Source organism: Budorcas taxicolor, chromosome 10 (genome assembly GCF_023091745.1).
Source record: "Budorcas taxicolor isolate Tak-1 chromosome 10, Takin1.1, whole genome shotgun sequence".
Taxonomy (NCBI): domain Eukaryota; kingdom Metazoa; phylum Chordata; class Mammalia; order Artiodactyla; family Bovidae; genus Budorcas; species Budorcas taxicolor.
This window is the reverse complement of record NC_068919.1, coordinates 26,302,634-26,321,048: the sequence shown is the minus strand read 5'-3', so window position 1 is coordinate 26,321,048 and position 18,415 is coordinate 26,302,634. Positions and strand designations below refer to the sequence as shown.

The 18,415-nt window shown below is 34.9% G+C and overlaps 1 pseudogene; it reads right to left on the bottom strand.

Moving 5' to 3' along the window:
- Positions 1 to 9,884: 9,884 nt before the first annotated feature.
- LOC128054519 (olfactory receptor 4K15-like) lies at positions 9,885 to 10,764 on the bottom strand (annotated as a pseudogene).
- Positions 10,765 to 18,415: the final 7,651 nt, after the last annotated feature.

Genomic DNA, 18,415 nt, shown 5'->3' with positions numbered 1-18,415 from the left:
TGACTTGGGCAGAAGAGCTCTTTCTCAAATCACCTGAGAATAGGAAAAGAAAAATCACAGTCAGTAGTACAAAGGCAGACTTCCAGTTTTTTTTGCTAGTGTTTCCTGTGGGTTCCACTTTCCTGAGTGTGAAATAATTTAATTGGATAAAGAAAAAAAAAACATAGAAACATTTTGACGATCAGGAGAATTTTTACATAAAGAGAGAAAAATGAATATTTCAGATGGGGATAATTGTGTTTGCATTCCTTCTTATTCCATTATTAAGATAATTATTTTGTTTCACCTCTCAAGAATTGCTAAAGATTTTCATTGACTACTGACCTTGGTATTCTCTCAGCTGAATAGTCTTAGCCATTTCTGTCACCTTGATATTAATGCTCTTATACTAACTTGTAGTCCTACTTATCTGAATTTCTTGTTCCCTGGTCAAATGGAGATCTTTCAGCAAAAATTGTTTATGTAATTGTATTTCACCTTGCTTCACCCAGTATGTGGTTGTTGTTTGTTTTTATTTGTATGTGTGTGTGTGTGATTTACCTGGGAAGTCAGAGGCTCAGATTGAGATTATTCATAATGTTCTATTCAATACGTTACTATAATTGTGCTTGCATTAGCCTATATTTCAAATAAAATATTAGATATAATAGAATAAACACCAGTAAGTGTTTAAAAAATAAAATTGTTAATAACATTTATTGATTCCTTCATGCAAGGCACTGTAATAAGCACATGATCTTTTTTTTACCTATATAAAATTCCATAAGATAAGCACTATTTGATTAGATTCATTTTACCCATGGAGAAGCTGAGTCTCAGCAGGATCAAATGTTAGAGCCAGAACTGTGTCTATAGGTTTAGGGTACTCTAATACATACCCTAAGCCTTGGCACTGTGCTCTCAAAGGCCAGCCTCTTCAAGTATACCCTAGATATTTCCCAAGGATCCATCAATGAACTTTCAAGTTTATATTTTCCTTGATTTATTAGTATAGTGAACTGTGTTAAAAAAAAAAAAAAAACTCTGGTTTTTTTATCCCCTTGTTATTATTCCTTTTTTTCTCAACTATTCATTGGCAAGCGTATTCTCACACTTCATTAGCTAATACTGGTACCCACAGATTTCTTATTTATAGAAAGGAACTCTGGATTCTCAACATATCATATAATAATCACTTTTCAATGATTATTTACCCTAATCTCCCTGTGAGGTTTAGTACTGTTTATTATGTGACTTTTGTGACTCCACCCTCTGCTCTTGATTCTTGCCTCACTAAAGCTATTCACCTTTTCACTCTTTGTCAATAAAAATTCAGTTTTTCAGTTAATGGACTACAATCTCTTAGTTTTAGGAGAGAGTAGCCCTATTCCAGCTTGAGAGCATGTTATATGGTTTTTCTAAACCAGATATTGTAATCACATTTTCCTCGGCCATGGATTATTGTAAGGAGGAGCATGTAGTCTGGAACTTTTCAACAAGATGTAAACCAATAAAAACTATCTTTCACAATAAAAGGAAAGGATTTTCCCACCCCATTTTTTCCCTCCATGTGATGCTAATTTTATGCCTGAGAGTGAAGCAATCATGCAACTCGAAAGCCCATATACAAAAGAAATAACAAAAAGTTAGGAAGGAATCAGGAACCCAAAATGCATGTTGAATCACTTAATCAAAGCCCATAATTGTCTTTATTCTTGTGCCTTCTAGTATCTACATTGTCACATCAGTGTCAGTAGCTTCACCACTGGTCTCCAGAGTAATCTATTTCAGCTCTATGGAGCATATACAAACGGAAGTCCACCTGCACCTTCAAGTTAACACATCGAAATTTGAACTCATATTACATCCACTCCAATGCCTTTATAAATATTATTACTACTCCCTCAGGTCCCCACTATAGACACCTGTGTGGTACTCTTGTTTGTACTTCACTTTCCATCTCTAGTTGTATAGTTTTTACTATCAAATATTTCTCAATTCACTTCCCTTTTCTTTATTTCTATTGTTTTTTTTTTTTGTGTTGTTGTTCTAGACTTCATATTTTCCTACCTTGTCTGAATGATTTCTCTGATCCATGCTTCCCTGCATCCAACTCATTTATAGTCTGATTATAGATGTTTATCTAAAGTCACATAAAATCAAAGGGCTTTCCCACTTAAAGACTCTGGCCTATCAAGAGAAAATTCTTGAAATCCCACAGCATATCACAAAATATCTGAGAGGAGATGAGCAATATTTGATTTTAGAAGATATTTATATAGAAAATTTAGGGTATTAATATATCAAAATATTACTGGATAAACTTCAAAATTGATTTCTGATAAAAACTTTTTAGTGAAATCATTTAAACAGATATATTGAATTTAACAAAAACCTATAAAGTATAAGAAAGATCTCATTTGTAAATTAAACAAATGTACTATGTATGCATTCTATTGAAAAAAACATAAATTTTTCTGAGATATCTGAAACAGACAAAATGGAGATAAAACCATGCTAATGGAGAAAACCATGATAAAAGCTTCAGGCTATAAAAATATAAATTGTCACTGAACTAATCTGTAAAATAATTACAGTGCTCATTAAAAGTTCAGTGGAGTTATTTTACAACATTAAAAAGTGATCCAAAAGTTCATTTAAAAGCTCAGGTTTTGAAAATATAGCAAAATGGCATTTGGGGGAGAAAAGAAATGTTTTCTAAAGATATTTAAATATATCATAAATACATGGTAATTAACCTCAATAATTTGACTAAATTTGAAAACATAAATGTAACAAAGCACAGTTAAGAATTAGATACAAATTAAGGAATTTAGTATATGGTAAAAGGCATTGCTATTATATAGAAAAGTAAAGAGTTACTTAACACATTCAGAGTATTCAATAGTTGTTAAACATGTAGCCCAACACTGGAAACCTCAAATTTTATAATGCATCTTACATATTTATAGCAAAGTAAGTTTGGGATAGTTAAAAACCTTAAATCTGATAGTAAAATTATAAAATTCTAATAAAATATTTCTGAATTAGTTTTTAAAGCAAGGTGGAAGAGGTCTTTGTCCTATTCAAATTTAGAAATTAGATTTGGTTTTACATTTTATTCTCTACAGAATGAAACAACCACCATTGCTGTGAGATGGAGGAAGCAATGCTTCTCATGCTCAGCTGAAGGGCATGTGAAGAGGTGCAATCATTCCAGAGGACAATTTAGTAACAGATGCAAAAAAATCTTAACTGTATCACCAAGTCCAACTGGAATTATTTTGAAAGGAAATAAAATGAACAATGTGTATTAATGTTAGTTTACTTATCATCTTTTTATAGGAACAGATTGGAACAATACTAAGTGTTTGAGTAAAGAATGGATTAAATGGCTATACTTAAACAAACCTTTGAAGGATATTTTATGTTCATGGCACAAAATAGTATTAACTATGAGAATAGGACCATACGATATAAAACAACATGAGTGAAAGTCATTCACATAAGGAAATAAGGTGAATTAACAAAGGACAAGGGCAACAAAAAGAGAAATAAATTGTGGAGAGTCAAAAAGGAAGTGATAATTATGGAGACAGATGCTGAAGAATTTAAGAGTGAGTTCTCCCCTACCTGCAGAGGCTCACATTTCTCTTTCAGTAGCTTCAAAGGATTGAGAAACACAAGTAGATTGACTCCTTTTTATATTCACCATTATTGTTAAAGACATATAATATTTAAACCGTTCCTACCATGGTTATTAGTGACTAATATCTCTTCCATTATTGGCTTTTTATAGAAATTAGGTCTGTCATGAACATTGGTTTTTCCCAAGGGCCAAGTATCAGGAGATGTAGAACAGAGTAATCGGGAGATTGAACAATTGATCTTGTAAGTAGTGACTATGTGGTTCTGACAATATTTTTTTCTAATTTGAGATTATAGCTGTTCATTAAATTATTGATACCATTATTATAATTGATTATATCTGTTCAGTATCGATATCATATTAAAGACCAAATACAATAACATGCTTTTAATCGCTAATCCCAGTTAGAATTTTGAGAAGTAATGAGCTGGTATTTGAAAAATATGGGAATTTGAAGATAGTGTGAATATAAACTCAAAAATTTCACTTGGAGTTTTCACATCTAAAATTATTCTATAGAACTCTAGAGACAAAATTTGTTTTAGTAGAAGGCAACATGTAACTGGTATTTTCACAGTCTTCACAAACCCAGCTCATCCTATCTAGGGCTTCACTGTAGGATCACTTTTGATTTCTACCTGTAGAGCTGCTGCTTGGGATCCTTTATGTCTAGAAATAATGCAGTTCCCGTCTAAAGGAAAGAGAAGCTATTTATTTAAGGTGAATCTATTTTCTGGAGATATTAGCTCCAGGTTTTTAGTCCTGTTTTGGCCAAAATGGCAAACAAAGTTTTTTGTGTCATGTGTATATTGGCTAATTTTCATAGAGCTAGACAAATAGTGGATTAGAAAGTGATGAGAATATAATGTCTGAGAATAATAAGATTATAGTGTGTAGTTGCTCAGTTGTGTCTGACTCTTTGTGACCCCACGGACTATAGCCTACCAAGCTCCTCTGTTCATGGAATTTTCTAGGCAAGAATACTGGAGTCAGTTGCCATTTCCTTCTCCAATAAGATTATAACCAGAGATCAAATTGCCAACATACACTGTATCAGAGTAATAATATAGTACAGTGTATGAAGTGTGAATTGTGTGGAAGAGGAAAAATCAAGACAAGAAAGCAGTGAAGAAACAACAAAGTGAACTGAGGATCTTTTTTTTGCAAACTTGAATCCATAAATATTTACTGTTCCCAGTGAGGCAAAATTATAGAGTGGGAAGGCAATAGGTACAGGGTTTAAAAATTAAGAATACAGTCTCTATCGACTATTTGTTTTCCTCCTCATTTTAGGAGTATAGACTACAGGGAAAGGTGAGGCAAAAAATAAGAATGTGTAATTACATGATTTATTATTTAAACTGACTTGGCAAAAGTCAGGAATATTGATCAGTTTTATATGGCTACTAGTTTAGAAGCACGAATATTCTTACATGGATATTATTATTAAATTAAAAAATATTTTTAATATTTTGGATCATCAAAAAAGCAAAATAGTTCCAGAAAAACATCTACTGCTGCTTCATTGACTACACTAAAGCCTTTGACTGTGTGGATCACAGTAAACTGTGGAAAATTTTTAAGAGATGGGAATACCAGACCATCTTACCTGCCTCCTGAGAAACTTGTATGCAGGTCAAGAAGCAACTGTTAGAACTAGACATGAAACAACGGCCTGGTTCAAAATTGGGAAAGGAGTGTGTAAAGGCTATATATTGTCACCCTGCTTATTTAACTTATATGCAGAGTACATCATGTGAAATGCTGGGCTGGATGAAGCACAAGCTGGAATCAAGATTGCCAGGAGAAATATCAACTTCAGACATGCAGAAAGTGAAGAGAAACTAAAGAGCCTCTTGATGAAGGTAAAAGAGGAGCGTGATAAAGCTGGCTTAAAGCTCAACATTCAAAAAACAAAGATTTTGGCATCTGATCACATCACTTCATGGCAAATAGATAGGGAAAAAGTGGAAAGAGTGACAGATTTTATTTTTGGGGCTCCACAATCACTATATATGGTGAGTGCAGCTATGAAATTAAAAGATGCTTGCTCCTTGGAAGAAAATCTATGTCAAACCTAGACAGTGTGTTAAAGAGCAGAGACATCTCTTTGCTAACAAAGGTTTGTTTAGTCAAAGCTACGGTTTTTCCAGTAGTCATGTACAGATGGGAGAGTTGGACCATAAAGAAGGCCGAGAGCCAAAGAATTGATGCTTTTGAACTGTGGTGTTGGAGAAGACCTGAGAATCCTTTGGACAGCAAGGAGATCAAACCAGTCAATCCTAAAGGAAAACACCCCTTGGAAAGACTGATACTGAAGCTGAAGCTCCAATATTTTGACCATTTATGCAAAGACCCGACTCATTTGAAAAGACCCAACTCATTTGAAAAGACCCTGTTGCTGGGGAATATTGAGGGGCACGAGGTGAGGGGAGTGACAGAGGATGAGATGGTCGAAACCCATCACTGACTCAATGGGTGTGAGTTTGAGCAAACCATGGGTGATAGTGAAAACCAGGGATATCTGGCTTGCTGCAGTCCATGGGGTCACAAAGAGTTGGACACAACTTAGAAACTGAACAACAAGACTACTCTATACTCGAGAGGCCTATAGAAAGGATATGTAACTTATAAACAAAAAATTATCTATGAAGAGTAAGTTTATTTCACATAGTCACAGCAAGCAGAGGGAAACCCAGAAAAGCAGAGGAAAGAGTCTTTTCTCCTTTTTAATCTTGCCATCTTCCTCTAGCATGCTCTGTCTTCAGAGCACAAAATAGAGACAGATGGGAAAAACAGAAATGTGGTTTGCAGAGTCCTATGAACAGGAAGCACAGTTGAGAGACTACAACAAATAGGACAGTAAATGTTTTAATTGCGGGTTCATTTTTTTCAGTAGTACAGGACCATCAAGATATTTCTGCTTTAGTAGCTAGCTTCTCTGAGGAACTTTCTCATTTTGTGTAAATTTAAAAATTTTGCATAATATCCACTTGCAACATTTTTGCTGTAATGATGTGTCCATTTTCTATTTTTGTATTTTTTATGGGTGCCTCTTCCCTTTTCTTGATTGGTCTTTGGCCTCTTTGAATAACCAATATTGCTTTTGTTGATCTGTTGATTTTTAATATTTTAAAAGTTTATTAATGCTTATTATTATTTTTCCCTGCTACTATTCATAGTTTACTTTTGTTGACATGGATACTTGCATCATTGACACATCTACACATCTTTCATTAATATTTTTAAAAAATATGTGCAGATATATAAAGTCCCTGCAAGCATTTTATAGCTGCATTCCATATGTTCTTATGTAGGTATAGTATAATTTTTTCTATTAAATTCAAAAATGTTTAAATTTCTATTTTTATTTTTTTGTGAAATATGGATAACTTAGAATCAAATTATATTAAATTGATCATGAATTAAATGAAATTCATATGCTTTGTAACTAGATGGAGGGTAGGACCTCATTTTGTAAGTCTACTAGAACTAATTATATAATCTAGAGAGGACTCAATCAGGATGCAGTGTTATTATATTCTTTCATAGAGAGATATGAAAGGAAGTTGCATGCAAGCTTCAAATCACTTATGAATCAATGGTGGCCTCTAAAATTAAAAATTTATATCAATGAGCACAACTAAGATAATTTTATTTAAGAAGTATTCCAGGCAGCCATTATAAGATCCAATATGTGTCTGTAGACAGATGAAATTTTCATGATCATCTGGTTTGGACTAATGTAAATTTTTCAATTATCTCTTGATATAGTATGCACTTCTTCTAAAATGTATTTTCTTATATTTAGAAAATTAATAACTATAATTATTTGTAATCTTTCTTAGGTCAGTTGTATTGTCATCATGGGTGCTTTGATTATTGGCATAGAGATAAAGATTGATATGTCAGTATTAAGTTTATTGTTATTAATATAGGGATCTGACCCAATAAATCCTTTTTTCTTCTGTTCACAGGAATAAAGTAACAATGAATATACTGTAAAGATTTGTTAATATAATTTTATTCAACCAATGACAAATATCATCCAGGGTTATGAAACATGCACTGCTACACAGGCCAACTCATTTTAAAAATTTATAAGATGCAAACATAGCTAGTACATTCCTACTTACAATAACACCAAACTGCATGGCTTTTCCTTTTGTATATATTTTACTATCTGAATATGATATATGTGTCTAGGTACATATGTACTTTTTGAGGGGGTATCAGGTGAACCCTTCCCTAGAAATTGAAACCGGTTAGGTATACAGCCCAGAACTACAAGGACTTTCTGAAATCTGCAGTGAATGGATGAGCAGTTGTATTGTGGTTTTTTTTTTTTTTAAGGCCAAAGAGAAAGGTTTTCCTTTATTTTTCCCTTAGCTTTGCATTATACAAGATTTAAAGTGTAGCAGACAAAATAAATAACTCAGGATGAACAATGCATATTTGAACAATGGTACAATGCTAAATAGGACATTACCCACAGCATTCAAGTATTCTTCTGGAGTACATCCTTTTCCTGGTTGGAGCATTGGCTTTGCTCAACTTGTGGCTTCCATTATTGACTCCAAGGCATCTGTTCCAGGTGTTTCTTAATCCCAGCCACTGGGACAGAGGAAAGAATCCTGAGCTAATATTAATATCTTTTAAGTGATAGCTTGAAGGTACACACATCATTTCTCATATCCTGTTGCCAGAATTTAGTCATGTAGCCACAACTGTCTATGGAGATTAGGAAATCTCTGTAGCTGGGTGGTCATGTATCCAGCTATAATTTCAGAGGTGTTCTGTTAGTAATAGGAAGAATAGGCACTTGACCACTGGGAAAAGTTAGGAGACAGTCATTGAGATATAGTTTATTCACATGTTTAGCTTTACAAAACAATATAAATTGTTTTTCAGAGAGGTTAAATCAATTTACATCCACACACAAGGCAAAGAATTTCCATGAATACACATTCTCAACAATAACTGCTGTTGTTTGATGTCCTTTTTATAAACCTGTTTCACAGATGTAAAATACCATTTCATCATGATCTTGTTACATATTCCAGATTACTTATGAGACAGTCTTCAGTGAAATAAATACCCATTCATGTCTTTTGCCCATTTTCTTCCCTTTTGGGATGTTTATCTTTTTTATTCAGTTATAGGAGATATTCTGATTTCTGTAAAATATTATTGTTTTTTATTGATGGTTCACTTTGACCTCATCACTCTGAATTTCTTTTGCTTTAAAGCAACAAATTCCTAATATTTCTTCAATATAAGTTAAGTAAATAAAATAATTTATTAATATAATAAAAGATAATTTTTCAATCCAGTGAAAATCCATTTGCTTGTGTATTTAAAAAATTTTCAAGGGAACTTCACTTTTAAATCAACATTTGACACTTGAAACTTGAATTACAGGGATTATACTGTGCAATACAAGTATTGTAGCTTGATTTATTTATATTTTGTTTTCCAAGTAGAGACAGACCACTCAAATATCTTCCTTAACCTTTATAAGCTGATTTAGATTTAGGAGGAGTAAATCAAATATTTTTAGAAATGAGAATAATGATAATTAAACCAAAGTGATTTATTAAGTATACATAAGTTAGGTAAAATGCTTAGCATAGTCTTGGGAATATAGGTAGTATTTAATAAATAGTAGATTAATTTTTTCAGAGACAGCAGTGGCAACCCACTCCAGTACTCTTGCCTGGAAAATCCCATGGGCGGAGGAGCCTGGTAGGGTGCAGTCCATGGGGTCGCTAAGAGTTGGACATGACTGAGTGACTTCACTTTCACTTTTCACTTTCATGCATTGGAGAAGGAAATGGCAACCCAGTGTCCTTTCCTGGAGAATCCCAGGGAAGGGGGAGCCTGGTGGGCTGCCATCTATGGGGTCTCACAGAGTCGGACACAACTGAAGCGACTTAGCAGCAGCAGCAGCAGCAGATTTTTTTTTTATAGTTCTTGTTATCATCATTATTACCATCTAGTAATTTTATATCATATACAAAAGAATATATAGGCAAATTTTTATTCTCTTCAAGTGATAAGAATATAAGTACTAGAAATTTGAATTTGTATTCTTAACGGAATAAATAGAAAACATATATCTGAGACTGCTTATAGCTTATAGATATGAACATATTTTCAGTTCAGTTAACAGGTCAAAATATGTCTAAATTAGGGAGCACACAGTGGAATTGCTGACTATATGAAAGATCTAAAAATTATACCTTGAATCCATATACTAACTTATCAGTCTCTTTATGGCATTCTTAATCTCTTTATTTCTCAGGGTATAAATGGCTGGATTCAAGAGAGGTGTGATTACTGTGTAAAATACAGCAAGGAACTTGTCCACCCAAGTGATGCTAGGTGGCCACAGATAGATGAAGATGCAGGGTCCAAAGAACAGCACCACCACTGTGATGTGGGAAGTACAGGTAGAGAGTGCCTTTGATGCCCCATCCTTGGAGCTAAGATGGACAGTCACCAGGATGTAGGTGTAAGAGATCAGCAAGAGAATGAAGCAAGTTGTAGCCAAGACTGCACTGTCAGCATTTATCAACAGTCTCAGAGTATGAGTATCCATGCAGGCTAGTTTAATCACTTTGGGAATATCACAGAAAAAACTGTCCACTATTCTGGGTCCACAGAAGGGAAGATCTAAAATCATAGCTAGTTGACTTGTGGCATGCACAAAGCCAATGATCCATGATGTCAGTACTAGCCAGATGCACTTCTGTCTGTTCATGATGCTGGAGTAATGGAGTGGCTTGCAGATGGCTACATAACGGTCATAGGCCATTGACACAAGCAGTACCATCTCACCTCCTGCAAATACATACACACAGAGGATTTGGCTCATTTAGGAAGTCTGTGGTCAGTTTAGTAGTGGTCACTGAGGAAAGGCAGAAGTCAACAAATGAGAGATTGGCTAAGAGGAAGTACATTGGAGAATGGAGATGAGAGTCTGTGATGATTAAGAACACAACGAAAAGGTTGCCCAGGACGGTCATCAGGTAGAGTGCAGAAAATGGCAGTAAGAGGAATTTCTGGAGCTCCTTTGAATCACAGAGTCCACGAAAAATGAACTCAGATACCACAGACTGATTTGCTCCTTCCATTTAGCGCATTTCTAATGTGACCCAAAGAGCTGAACTAAGAACATCTAGAATGGAAAGCAGAATTTATGTTTGGGTGTTAGAGAGCAGATAAAGTGCACTCACGTGAAAATTGAAACCTTAACAGTGTACTAAATTCCAAAGTGAAAATAAAGTTTTTCGAATTTATGGTGGTCACAGTCTCCTAGCTCCAGAGCTAATTAAATGTAGAAGGGCAGGTCAAAAACTTTACCTGTCAAAAGTATAGTTCTTATGGTTATGCAAAATTAATATTCTGATACAAGTGCCAGTATGGCACATTACTATGTATTTCATAAACAGTTTTTCCAAGACTTTAACCTGCATTTTTTGCAGGGAAAATGCATGTGTAATATATATTTGGAAGTTCTTTATTTTTTTAGGCTCTGTTCAGGGTAGTAATCTAATACCACATTTCTCACACAAAACATGCTTCTCAGAAACAAAACTATTTCTAAGTAGATGTGTATGAACAGACTGAATTGAACCAGTCTTAAAACTGTGAGAAAGAATAGTTTATCAAGTTGCTTGAGAGAAGAGGTTCATTTTACAAAGAAACCCAGATGCTGGTTGCACTTTTCTAGTGCTTATATTTATTTCCACACATTTTGAATCTCCCCATGATAGGATATATTCATAAAATTGTGTATTTCTGAGCCTGAGTAACTCCAATTATTAGCATATATTGACTACTCCTTGGCCCTCACTTGAAGCAAATTTCTTCTTTGAGAGTAGCCTAAATAATAAAATACTGAAAGCTATGTTTACTCCTGACTCCCTTTAGAAGACAACACAGACATTTTGTATCACTTGTACCAAAGTGTTCACTTATATAAATTGATCTCTGTCAAAATATATGTATATGAGTTTTTCTGTATTATGTAAGCCAAACAGCAAGGTCTTCTTTCCTTCCTTCCTTCAGTCAGTCAGTCAGTTCAGTCTCTTAGTCGTGTCCGACTCTTTGCAACCCAATGGACTGCAGTATGCCAAGCCTCCCTCTCCATCACCAACTCCAAGAGTTTACTCAAACTCCTGTCCATTGAGTCGATGATGCCATCCAACCATCTCATCTTCTGTCATCCCCTTTTCCTCCCACCTTCAATCTTTCCCAGTATCAAGGTCTTTTCAAATGAGTTAGCTCTTCGAATCAGGTGGCCCAAGTATTGGAGTTTCAGCTTCAACATCAGTCCTTCCAATGAACACCCAGGACTGATCACCTTTAGGATGAACTGGTTGGACCTCCTTGCAGTCCAAGGGACTCTCAAATAACCTAACTCTACACCTAAAGCAACTAGAAAAGGAAGAATTGGAGAACCCAAGAGTTAGTAGAAGGAAAGAAATCTTAAAAATTAGGGCAGAAATAAATGCAAAAGAAACAAAAGAGACCATAGCAAAAATCAACAAAGCCAAAAGCTGGTTCTTTGAAAGGATAAATAAAATTGACAAACCATTAGCCAGACTCATCAAGAAGCAAAGAGAGAAAAATCAAATCAATAAAATTAGAAATGAAAATGGAGAGATCACAACAGACAACACAGAAATACAAAGGATCATAAGAGACTACTATGAGCAATTATATGCCAATAAAATGGACAACGTGGAAGAAATGGACAAATTCTTAGAAAAGTACAATATTCCAAAACTCAACCAGGAAGAAATAGAAAATCTTAACACACCCATCACAAGCACAGAAATTGAAACTGTAATCAGAAATCTTCCAGCAAACAAAAGCCCAGGTCCAGATGGCTTCACAGCTGAATTCTACCAAAAATTTCAAGAAGAGCTAACACCTATTCTACCTAAACTCTTCCAGAAAATTGCAGAGGAAGGTAAACTTCCAAACTCATTCTATGAGGCCACCATCACCCTAATACCAAAACCTGACAAAGATACTACAAAAAAGGAAAACTACAGGCCAATATCACTGATGAACATAGATGCAAAAATCCTCAATAAAATTCTAGCAATCAGAATCCAACAACACATTAAAAAGATCATACACCATGACCAAGTGGGCTTTATCCCAGGGATGCAAGGATTCTTCAATATCTGCAAATCAATCAATGTAATTCACCACATTAACAAATTGGAAAATAAAAGCCATATGATTATCTCAATAGATGCAGAGAAGGCCTTTGACAAAATTCAACATCCATTTATGATAAAAACTCTCCAGAAAGCAGGAATAGAAGGAACATACCTCAACATAATAAAAGCTATATATGACAAACCCACAGCAAACATTATCCTCGATGGTGAAAAATTGAAAGCATTTCCCCTAAAGTCAGGAACAAGACAAGGGTGCCCACTTTCACCGCTATTATTCAACATAGTTCTGGAAGTTTTGGCCACAGCAATCAGAGAAGAAAAAGAAATAAAAGGAATCCAAATTGGAAAAGAAGAAGTAAAACTCTCATTGGTTGCAGATGACATGATCCTCTACATAGAAAACCCTAAAGACTCCACCAGAAAATTACTAGAGCTAATCAATGAATATAGTAAAGTTGCAGGATATAAAATCAACACACAGAAATCCCTTGCATTCCTATACACTAATAATGAGAAAGTAGAAAAAGAAATTAAGGAAACAATTCCATTCACCATTGCAATGAAAAGAATAAAATACTTAGGAATATGTCTACCCAAAGAAACTAAAGACCTATATATAGAAAACTATAAAACACTGATGAAAGAAATCAAAGAGGACACTAATAGATGGAGAAATATACCATGTTCATGGATCGGAAGAATCAATATAGTGAAAATGAGTATACTACCCAAAGCAATCTACAGATTCAATGCAATCCCTATCAAGCTACCAGTGGTATTTTTCACAGAACTAGAACAAATACTTTCAAGATTTGCATGGAAATACAAAAAACCTCGAATAGCCAAAGCAATCTTGAGAAAGAAGAATGGAACTGGAGGAATCAACTTGCCTGACTTCAGGCTCTACTACAAAGCCACAGTCATCAAGACAGTATGGTACTGGCACAAAGACAGAAATATAGATCAATGGAACAAAATAGAAAGCCCAGAAATAAATCCACAAGCCTATGGACACCTTATCTTTGACAAAGGAGGCAAGAATATACAATGGAGTAAAGACAATCTCTTTAACAAGTGGTGCTGGGAAAACTGGTCAACCACTTGTAAAAGAATGAAACTAGATCACTTTCTAACACCGCACACGAAAATAAACTCAAAATGGATTAAAGATCTAAATGTAAGACCAGAAACTATAAAACTCCTAGAGGAGAACATAGGCAAAACATTCTCCGACATAAATCACAGCAGAATCCCCTATAATCCACCTCCCAGAATTCTGGAAATAAAAGTAAAAATAAACAAATGGGATCTAATGAAGATTAAAAGCTTCTGCACAACAAAGGAAACTATAAGCAAGGTGAAAAGACAGCCTTCTGAATGGGAGAAAATAATAGCAAATGAAACAACTGACAAACAACTAATCTCACAAACATACAAGCAACTTATGCAGCTCAATTCCAGAAAAATAAACGACCCAATCAAAAAATGGGCCAAAGACCTAAATGGACATTTCTCCAAAGAAGACATATGGATGGCTAACAAACACATGAGAAGATGCTCAACATCACTTATTATTAGAGAAATGCAAATCAAAACCACAATGAGGTACCACTTGACACCGATCAGAATGTCTGGGATCCAAAAATCTGCAAGCAATAAATGCTGGAGAGGGTGTGGAGAAAAGGGAACCCTCCTACACTGTTGGTGGGAATGCAAACTAGTACAGCCACTATGGAAAACAGTGTGGAGATTCCTTAAAAAATTGCAAATAGAACTGCCATATGACTCAGCAATCCCACTGCTGGGCATACACACTGAGGAAACCAGAATTGAAAGAGACACATGTACCCCAATGTTCATCGCAGCACTGTTTATAATAGCCAGGACATGGAAATAACCTAGATGTCCATCAGCAGATGAATGGATAAGAAAGCCGTGGTACATATACATAATGGAGTATTACTCAGCCGTTAAAAAGAATACATTTGAATCAGTTCTGTTGAGATGGATGAAACTGGAGCTGATTATACAGAGTGAAGTAAGCCAGAAAGAAAAACACCAATACAGTATACTAACACATATATATGGAATTTAGAAAGATGGCAATGATGACCCTGTATGCAAGACAGCAAAGAAGACACAGTTGTGTATAGTGGACTTTTGGACCCTGAGGGAGAGGGAGAGGGTGGGATGATTTGGGAGAATGGCATTGAAACATGTATACTATCATGTAAGAATTGAATCACCAGTCTATGTCCGATGCAGGATACAGCATGCTTGGGGCTGGTGCACGGGGATGACCCAGAGGGATGTTGTGGGGAGGGAGGTGGGAGGGGGGTTCATGTTTGGGATCGCATGTACACCCGTGGTGAATTCATGTCAATGTATGGCAAAACCAATACAGTATTGTAAAGTAAAATAAATTAAAAAAAAAAAAAAAAGAGTCTTCTCCAACACCACAGTTCAAAAGAATCAATTCTTCAGTGCTCAGCCTTCTTCACAGTCCAACTCTCACATCCATACATGACCACTGGAAAAACCATAGCCTTGACTAGATGGACCTTTGTTGACAAAATAATGTCTCTGCTTTTTAATATGCTGTTTTGGTTGGTCATAACTTTCCTTTCAAGGAGCAAGCATCTTTTAATTTCATGGCTGCAGTCACCATCTGCAGTGATTTTGGAGCCCCCAAAAATAAAGTCGGACAGTGTGACCACTGTTTCCCCATCTATTTGCCATGAAGTGATGGGATCAGATGCCATGATGTTCGTTTTCTGAATGTTGAGCTTTAAGCCAACTTTTTAAATCTCCTCTTCCACTTTCATCAAGAAGCTCTTTAGTTCTTCTTCACTTTCTGCCATAAGGGTGATGTCATCTGCATATCTGAGGTTATTGATATTTCTCCCAGCAATCTTGATTCCAGCTTGAGTTTCCTCCAGCCCAGCATTTCTCATGATGTATTCTGCGTATAAATTAAATAAGCAAGGTGACAGCCTTGAGGTATTTCCTTTTCCTATTTGGAACCTGTCTGTTGTTCCATGTCCAGTTCTAACTGTTGCTTCTAACTGTTCCTTCCTTCTCTCCTTCTTTATTTCTTTTCTTTCCTCTTTAGTCTCTTTTCATATCTCTAATTCTTACTATCCTGGTTTTTAAACAATATAGTTTAGATTATGAAGTTGAATAACTAGCCCTTATTAACTAGCAAGTCTATGTTCAGAACTTTAGAAATATTTATTTGCTAGATATTCCTTCCATAGGGCTCAAAGCATTTTGTGTTTCCAATTGCAATGTAAAGATTGTCTCATTTTTTGCAGCATTGATAATACAATATGTTGCAATTATGATGATGAGAAGTGGTATTAGAATATAATTTTAATTCTTTATTGCAATATTAATAAATGATTTTCTTCTATTTTTGCAACTATTTGCCTTATTTTCTTTGACTATCCTGCTCTCCATTTGTTGTATTCATATATATATATATATATATATATATATATATATATAATTTTTTTTTCTTTCCCCCATTGGGTTTTGCTCTTTTCAGGTTTAGACTATTTTTTAAAATGAAAAATCAACATGTTTTATGTCTGTGTGACTTTATCTCAGTACTGAATTCCAACTTCTTTATCTTAGAAGTGAAGTAAAGTGAAGTGAAAGTGAAAGTCTCTCAATCATGTCTGACTCTTTGTTACCCCATGGACTATACAATCAATGGAATTGTCTAGGCCAGAATACTGGAGTGGGTAGCCATTCCCTTCTCCAGGGGATCTTCCCAACCCAGGGATTGAACCCAGATCTCCCACATTGAAGGCCCATTCTTTACCAGCAGTGCCATCAGGGAAGCCCCAAAATACTGGAGTGGGTAGCCTCTCCCTTCTTCAGTGGATCTTCCTGACCCAGGAATTGAACCGGGGTCTCCTGCATTGCAGGTGGATTCTTTACCAACTGAGCTATCAAATTTTGGTAATTTTACAACATAGTATCTGACCACCTATATACACACACATCATCTATTTTAACAATAACATTTCTTGCTATTTTGTAGGAGAAAAACTGGATTTTTTTTCCAAGTCTTAATTTAGAAAGTATTAGAACTGGAAAATAAACTGAGGTTTGTCTTACTCCAGTGCATCCAGGATTGCTTCCCTACTAAAAATGGCTTGTGGTAGGAATCTTGATTTTGAGAAAACTAAGAAAGTAAAAACAAAATTCTGAAATAAGATATTTTGTTCTATAAAGAGGTGACTGAGAAAAGAAACAAATGTAAATAACCAATAACAATAGGAAAAGAGATTTAAGTTTACATTAAAATCAATTCACTTTCATTTTTGTCTTTAAATTGTATGGTGCTTTGCTTTGTTAATATTTGACTGCATCAAATATTTACTCTATTTACTAAATTTGATCTATTTGAAAATAGAGTTATTGAATGGTCCTACAGTCCACTCTTGGGCATATACCCCAAGAAAACTCTAATTTGAGAAGACACAGGTACCCAGGTGTTCATAGTTGCACTATTTACAATAGCCAAGACATGGAAGCAACCCAAGTGTCCATCAACAGAGGACTGGATAAAGAAGATGTGATTATTGTATATACAATGGAATACTGCTACTCAGCCAGAAGAGAGAATGAAATATTGCCAATTGCAGTAACATTGGTGTACCTAGGGATTATCATATTAAGGGAAGTAAAGTCACAGGGAGAAACAAATATAATATGATTTAACTTATATGTGAAATCTAAAAGGAATGTGGATATAAATGGACTTATTTACAAAAGAGAAACAGAGTCACAGATATAAGACACAAATTTATGGTTACCAAAGGGGATGGGGAAGGCGAGGGAGATAAATTAGGAGTTTGAGATTAACATATACACAGTACTATATATAAAATAGATAAGCATGGACTTACAGTATAGTACAGGGAACTATATTTAATATCTTTGAAAAACTGTAATAAAATATACATATGTGTATATTTATGTATGTACTGAATCACTTTGTTGTATACCAGAAGCTAACACAGCATTGTAAATTAACTATATTTCAATTAAAAATTAAATTTGAGACATATTTATGACTATTACTGTTACTGCAAACATTCAGCACAAGTGTTATTATAAACATTGGTGGCAATGAGTTGAATCAATCAGAAAAGAGAGCCAGTCCACTTTACAAGGGAGAGGTCACCTTCCTTCCCCAAATCATCCCATCTCTCTCAGACTGAATAGGTTTTAAGCAGAAAGATGGTTTACTGGCCAGTGGTAAGAGGAAGGGGGTGCCCCCAAAACATCTTGTTTCCTTCTTAAACAGTGAAAAAAATTTGAAAGAAAAAAATACAAAAACAGCATGACAATTTGCCAAGGTGACTTTGGTCCAATTTAGCTTTGCTTCAACCCAGAGTTATTGTATTCCTATTTTTAAATTTCCGAGATTTCTTAGGGACACTTAGGGAAGGTCAAGAGAAGAACAAGAGGTTTCCATATAAGTATTTTATAAAAAAGAGATTTTTTTATATACAAGGGGGAGGCGGAGGGTTGTTTCCTCTTTATGTCCTAAAAATGCATCAGCAAAGCCCAG